The 7,347-nt window shown below is 41.9% G+C and overlaps 1 non-coding gene across 1 annotated transcript; it reads left to right on the top strand.

The window, feature by feature from the left end:
• Positions 1-6,522: 6,522 nt before the first annotated feature.
• TRNAS-GGA (transfer RNA serine (anticodon GGA)) lies at positions 6,523-6,595 on the top strand. The gene has a single exon. It is a non-coding gene; the product is annotated as a tRNA-Ser (tRNA).
• The last annotated feature ends 752 nt before the right edge of the window (positions 6,596-7,347 follow it).

Below are 7,347 nucleotides of genomic sequence, written 5' to 3'. Positions count from 1 at the left end.
AACACATATCACATATTAATGCATATATAGGGAATCTAGAAAAATGGTACTGGTAAAGCCTATTTGCAGGGCAGAAATAGAGACACAGATGAAGAGATTGGGCATGTGGACACAGTGGGAGGAAGGGAAGAGGGGGACAAATTGGGAGATTAGGACTGCAGTAGATACACTACCATGAGTAAGACAGCCAGCCAGTGGGAACCTGCTGTGTGATGCAGGGAGCTTAGCTCAGGGCTCTGTGATGACCTAGAGGGGTGGGATGCACGGGGGGAGAGGCTCAAGAGGGAGGGGACACATGAGTACACAGGGCAGATCCACGCTGTTTGTCATACAGCTGAAACTAACACCGCCTGTAAAGCAATTATCCTCCAGTAAAATTTTAGAAAAACCCTCTAAGTCCAGCCCCTCTCCCTCACTTCCATCACCATACCCCACACTGGCCCTCATTTTCTCTTATCTGGGCATCTCATTAGCCTCTTGGGTTCCCTTCCTCCAGTTTCTCTTCCCTCTAAAATCCTGTCCACCCAGCCCTTGAAAGCATGCCCAACCAATGTTAGGAGTTGACTCCTGTTTGTTCAGTGAATGAATGGAAGAATGGATTCATGAATAAATGCTCCATCGCATAAAGTGCCTTACGTATTTCACAGTAGTCACCCCATCCCAATATGTCTCAGCTCAGACTCTGAATCTGTCTACAGTCTGATGCCAGCTTCTGTCTACTATTTTCAGACTACCCTACCAGCCCAGGTAGCTTGCCCTAAGCAGGCCAGAATCAAGTTTCTCTGGCTCGGGAAATCACCCAAGCTTTGACACATGCCAACTTCACCCCGCTACCTCCATGAATGCATGTCTGGAATGACTTGTGCCCTCCCTGGCCATCCATCATCTCTTAATTCCTGTAACATCCCCTAAACAGTAGTGATAAATTTTGGCATTCTATCTGCAACGTCACTTCATTGTTTCTTGCCCATATATCTTCTTCTCTCAGCTAGATTTACATAATACTGGGAAATGGACAGTATATTTTAAGGTCTTTGCTCAACTGGCTACAGTGATTTAAAGGCCTATCTATCTCTCTAACTCTTGACCTACTTCATTTTGCCGATGCGTACATCCCACAAAGAACAAGAAGAAAACAAACTTTAAAGCAAAGAAAAAAAACTGTACGCATAACAGATTCCTGGAAGGACAAGAAATCACATGCTCTACACCAATTAATTATCATGAAGCACATAACTCAAGAGAACCTGTATAAGTAGAAATTTCTAAATGTTTACATTTATAGTCACAAAATTGAAAAAAAGTAAATGATCAGAATTCAAAGCAGAATATTTTATTGTTTTCATTATTTCTTTCTGAAATGCCAGAACTAACTTACTGCTTATTATCAGTTGGTTGAAATGAGAATATATATACACACACACATATACATAAACTTATTCCTGTTGTATAAAAACTATCTAGAAAAATTTACTTAATTTAATGGTTCTCTACGTACTTAAGAATAACAAATTGTACAACCTGTTTTTTCAAAGTGTCCAGTAATAATAATGTCAAAAGACAGAGGATAAATAGAGACAGAAATCAGATATCAAAGAAAGTACTATATAATTTTATTAAGGATGCTTATTCCTGCAACTCAAAAGTTGAAAATGTTCTTATCAGATAAGTTTCAAAGATAAGAAGAGCAACTGAAGATAAGAGTTTATTTTTGACCCTCCAAGGACTAGCGGGCATTTAGTAGGGCATTAAAAATAATACAGGAAATAACTCACATTTTTTGGCTTCAGGAAATACCCTGCTGTTTATGGAAATAATTCCCCAATCTTTTTCGCCTGTTTTTTCAGATAATTATTTCAGTATTCATTTAGCTTTGGTGCTCAATAGTGGAAGTTTTTAAGGAAAGATTCTAGACAAAAAGCCTAAGGTGTAAGCAGAGGGACTGTGAGGGGATGGTGCATCTCCCCCTCCTCCTACATCCTGCTTCCCTCTTCCTGCCAAGTGCCCGCCGTGGGCCATTCGGATTTTCAGTCTTACCTGGCATTGCTTCCCCAGAAAACTTGCTCTCCAATAAGGCCGACCCTCTTCAACATTTTACCATAACTCCTCATACACACTTGACTCTCCACCTTAATATCAACCATTTCCATAGCCTCTGACATCTTCTTCTCCCCTTTCCAGCTACTCAGGTTTCAATTCCTTGGAGGTCCCACTCGAGTGCCACCTCCCCTGAGGAGCCCTCCCTGATCATATCAGAATCTTCAGAAATGCTGCTGAGCTGTAACATTCAGACAAATACTGTGTCTTCTCTCCTCAAGTGGGTTAGCCTGTACTGGTGGATTGATACTGTCCGTGAAACTAGTCAATCAACAATTGATAATAGCAATAGGAGTTTGGAGACTTGCCTGGTGACCCAGTGATTAAGACTTGGCCTTTCAATACAGGGGGTGTTGATCAGGGAGCTAAGATCCTACCTGCTTTGGGGCCCAAAATCCAAAACATAAAACAGAAGCAATATTGTAACAAATTCAATACAGACTTTAAAAATGGTCCATATCAAAAAAAAAAAAAAAAAAGAGTTTTATTTGAGCCACACTGAGGACTATAACCCGGAAGCCAGCATCCCAGATAACTCTGAGGAACTGCTCTGGAGAAATTGTAGTTTCAGCACAGTTCTACATCTGCTCAGAACAAAGAACACTGAACAGGTCAGAGATACATGCCTTCAAGGTTTCAAAAACACAGCACCTACACAGTGAGTCATCCTGGCCTTGGCACCTGGGAAGGGACGCTTATCATCAAAGGAGTCCCTGCCTTGGCATCCCAGGAAGGAAGGCATTTAATCTACTTTTAACATGAACATTCTTTACCTCTGGTCAATGCACTCTTTCCTTGAATAATTCAAGCAGATGTACAATATACATTTGAAAGTCGCCAATCGGCTGTTTTAACTAGCATAAAATTCAAATTAACTCATGTATAAGCCAGAAAGACTTCCCCAGACTTCAATAAGTGGACATTTCTTTTATCAATATCATGTTTTATGCTTCAAAGGACAAGGGATTGGGGCCAAAAACGAGCCTACTTTGCTTAAAATGCCTACCTCTTAATTCCTTTTTCTTAAGTCTTCACATGGTGGGTCCCCTGATGGCTCAGATGGCAAAGCGTCCCCCTGCAATGCAGGAGACCCGGGTTTGATACCCAGCTTGGGAAGATCCCCAGGAGAAGGAAATGGCAACCCACTCCAGTACTCTTGCCTGGAAAATTCCATGGACGGAGGAGCCTGGTGGGCTACAGTCCATGGGGTCGCAAAGAGTCCGGACATGACTGAGCGACTTCACTTTCATTAAGTCTTCACATCTTCACTGTCTTCTATTTTGGTGAGTTTCTGTTTAAACATGTTTCATCTCCCCTAGCAACAGGAGGAACTTCTCAGGAGCAGGGCTCTGTCTGGTGTTGTAGGATTCAACCACCAGGATGCAGAGTGTCGTACATGGACTGAGAAATAACTGGGGACTCAGGAAGCATCCCTTTAATAATTGTAACACGGTGGTTTAGAGTTCAAACATCTGGAATCCAATACTGGTTCTGTCACCTACACTGGATGGCAGTGTGATCTAGGAGGTTGCTATTTATCCTCCACCAGCCTCAGCGGCTGCATCTGTGAAATGTAGCAGCATCAGCTGTTCTTCAGTCCTGTTTTGGGTATTCCCAGGGCTGTGGTGCTTTTAGCGGTCTTCTTCCACCCATAACTGGGAGAAGAGCCATGTCTCTGGTGAGAGATGATGCTTTGTTTACAAAATTTTAACTATCCCCTTAAACTCTCTGCAGAAAATGTACTCCTTTTCACCGTATTTTTCTGAAGTTTCCCTGCCAAACTCGTAAAAGTATGGGAAGGCAATAAAAACAAAGGAAAGGAAGCATTTATAACATATATGTTGACTCTGAATAATAACCCAAACAAATAATGCTGCCAAGGTCTTTGCTGTCAAGCATCACTTTGGAATCCTTGATGGGTATTCAGCCTCAGTTAGGAGCAGTAAGCTGAGTCCTGGAGACAGTTTTGTGGTTCACTGCAGCCTTGGTTGAAGGCTTTAGCCCATGACACTCGCTTCAGTGAAAAGTTCAAAGCCACCTTCGGTCCTTTCAAACAGAACAATCCTGCCTGCCCTTATGCTGTTGTGTCTTAACCACTGCCGGGGGAGCTACACTGAAAATGAACTGATCTGAGCAGCCAAGTGGCAGGCTTCTGGGAGGCTAACATTCGCTCGCCTGAGTGACTCTCCGATTCTCACATGCCAAAACAATTAAGGAAGCAGCAGTGGGTTAAAAAATGTCCTTTTTTTTTTTTTTTTTATCCTTTCTCAGCCATGGCACACAGATCCTCTGCATAATTTGTTTTCCACTATGCTGACTTCAACATCTTGTTTACCACCGCTCAGATGGAGTGTTCTATTTAGGAAAGTTTCTGAGTTTCTATGAATTGATTAAGACTGAGATTTAAAAATATAAAAAGTGATCAGTATTCAGTGAAAGAGGCATTGCCGATCAGTCGTGAGTGTGTGCAGTGATGCACAAGCCGGGGAAGTGAGCTGACTTAGGACCTTTGCTCACTGGAGTATCACTTATTTACTGAGCAAACCTTGTCTGCCAGCCATCGGGCTTGGCTTTGGGATTAGATCAATTTCCTTGCTTTAGGATCCTGTATATTGTCTTTTATATTTGCGATTCATATTTAACACGATCTGATTAGCAAATCAAAGAGAGAAACACTGACACTCCAGAAAATCCATCTGAACACACAAAAAAAGTTTAAAACCAACTTCCCCACAATATGATACTGTCTAGTTAACTTCATGCCCACGGTCTTTAAAGGTCTCCCTTAAGAGCACCTCTCCAACTTCATTATGTAATCCTTTCCACTTTTTCAAGCCATGAAATGTATTATCTTAGCTTAAGTCAGCTCATCATAGGCTCTGTGCTATAAGCACTTACTTGATTTAGCCCTTTTATTTCACTATTATTTCACTTTTATTTCACTATTTTTTGCCATCCTCCCAGTCCTTGGGAAATAGTTTTTTCCACTCTATGTCTACCAAATCGAGACTGTTTCTCTCAAATTCAATTAATTAGAATCATTTCTTCCAGAAAATCCTTTTATTCTGAGTTTCAGTCACAATGTTTGTTCAGATAAAGAGCATTCCACTCAATCTCATATTATATCTAGATTATTTTACAATATAAATGTAAATATGCATTTACTATGCAACCGGGTTGCTCAGACGGTAAAGAATCCACCTGTAATGCAGGAGATGTGGGTTCAATCCCGGGGTCAGGAAGATCTCATGAAGAAGGAAATGGCAACCCACTCCAATGACCTTGCCTGGAGAATTCCACAGACAGAGGAGCCTGGCGGGCTACAGTCCACGGGGTCTCAAAGAGTCAGACATTACTGAGCAACTAATACACTTTTCAAAACTTTGCACAGACCAGCTATATAATTAACGTCTAATGAATGCATAAAGTTTCCTTCAGCTTCTCATCTCTCCACGTGAAGAGTCTTTCCACTATACCATCAGTCTCTAGTATGGCACATTCTGGCACATCAATGGTTTTGTGATAAAGAGAGACCAATTACAAAGTTATAAAGACCATTAGAGACACTTTTTTTAAAAATGCACGGGGTTTGTGGAAAGAGGAAAGTAAAGGTTTAGTCATTTAAGACTCAGAGCCACTTCAAAGGGGCCTTTGAATTTTAGAAGTGAGCCCTGGGAAATATAGATTAAAGCGAATAAAACAGATGCTTGGCAAGTTAGCCCTAGTTTTCTAAGAAAATACACACACAATTAAACAATGACTGGCCAAAGCATAAATGACTGGTCAAATCATAAAAGATGTCTTTTATCCAGAAATTTCAGTAATGAATAGACAGATCCAGGAAATTTGCACAGAGAAAAATAGATTTCCAAGCTAGGTGCCCAGCAAACACAGCTGAGCAAAGCAGTCATGGTTCTAAGCTGGCCTCCCAGAGGTCTCCTTGGCCAGAAACGGTGGAGACCTGCAGAAACTTCTCAAATTAGCCCAGAAGCCCAGGACTGACCTGGAAGGGAACCACAGGGAAGTTGGAACAGAAGCTGTTTGGTCCTCTGCCAACCTTGACCTCAGCGAGAAACTGCCGAATAAAAAAGCACCATCAAATTTTTAAGAGAATTACCCTTAACTACACAACAGTCAGAGGGCTGGATGGGCATGAAAATGCACATTTTTACCACGCCTCTCCTCAGCTCAGAGCACTGAATCTTGCCTGAAATCTGACAGTAGAAAAGATTATTTCACCTGTCTGGTGTTAGAATCAACCCCACGATAACACCTTATGTCAGACCATAAGAAGTGGTTGAGGCTGTTTCTGATGCAGGCACAGCAATGCCAAAGAATGTGAATGTGAAAAGGGAAAGGAGAAATTTGCAGGACTTAAACTGAAAACATTATATATTTATCTATATATCTACATAGATATGGGCTTCCCTGGTGGCTCAGAGGTTAAAGCGTCTGCCTGGAATGCAGGAGACCCGGGTTCAATCCCTGAGTCAGGAAGATCCCCTGGAGAAGGAAATGGCAACCCACTCCAGTACTCTTGCCTGGAGAATCCCATGGAGGGAGGAGCCTGGTGGGCTACAGTCCATGGGGTCGCAATATAATGGGGCTTCCCAAGTGGCTCAGTACTAAAGAATCCACCCACCAACGCAGGAGATGCAGGACATGAGGGTTCAGTCTCTGGGTCAGAAAGATCCCCTGGAGAAGGAAACGGCAATGCTCTCCAGTACTCTTGCCTGGAGAATCCCATGGATGGAGGAGCCTGGTGGGCTACAGTCCTCTGGGTCACAAAGAATCAGACACGACTAAGCAACTGAGCACACACACATATTTAAATTATATTTAACAACAATGCAATTTAATGAGTCATATATATATATGTGTGTGTGTAGCTTAACTTATTAATCTTGATGTTCCTTTCCTTTGAATGCCTTATTAAAGAAATAGAAAAGAACCATCAGTTGGTTATGGCCCCCAAATACAGTTTTCTATATACATGTATCTCAATACACGGGCAGTCACTTGAGATGGTGACTCAGAATTGGATGCTGAAGGGATTTCAGTAGAGATCCCTTTCTGTGACATTGCAATAGAAACTCTCAAGTTAATCAAATGCCATGAAATTTTTCCATGATAATCTCTGCTGCCAACACTTCATGGGTGAGTAGCTGTTTCCATTTACAGCTTCCAAGGAGGGGACATATGCTGACGGGTAGGACACAGACCATCCTAGGAGGAAAATACGCTTGAAAT

This window comes from Capricornis sumatraensis, chromosome 12, assembly GCF_032405125.1.
Source record: "Capricornis sumatraensis isolate serow.1 chromosome 12, serow.2, whole genome shotgun sequence".
Lineage (NCBI taxonomy): Eukaryota > Metazoa > Chordata > Mammalia > Artiodactyla > Bovidae > Capricornis > Capricornis sumatraensis.
This window is presented reverse-complemented; position numbering and strand designations above follow the sequence as displayed.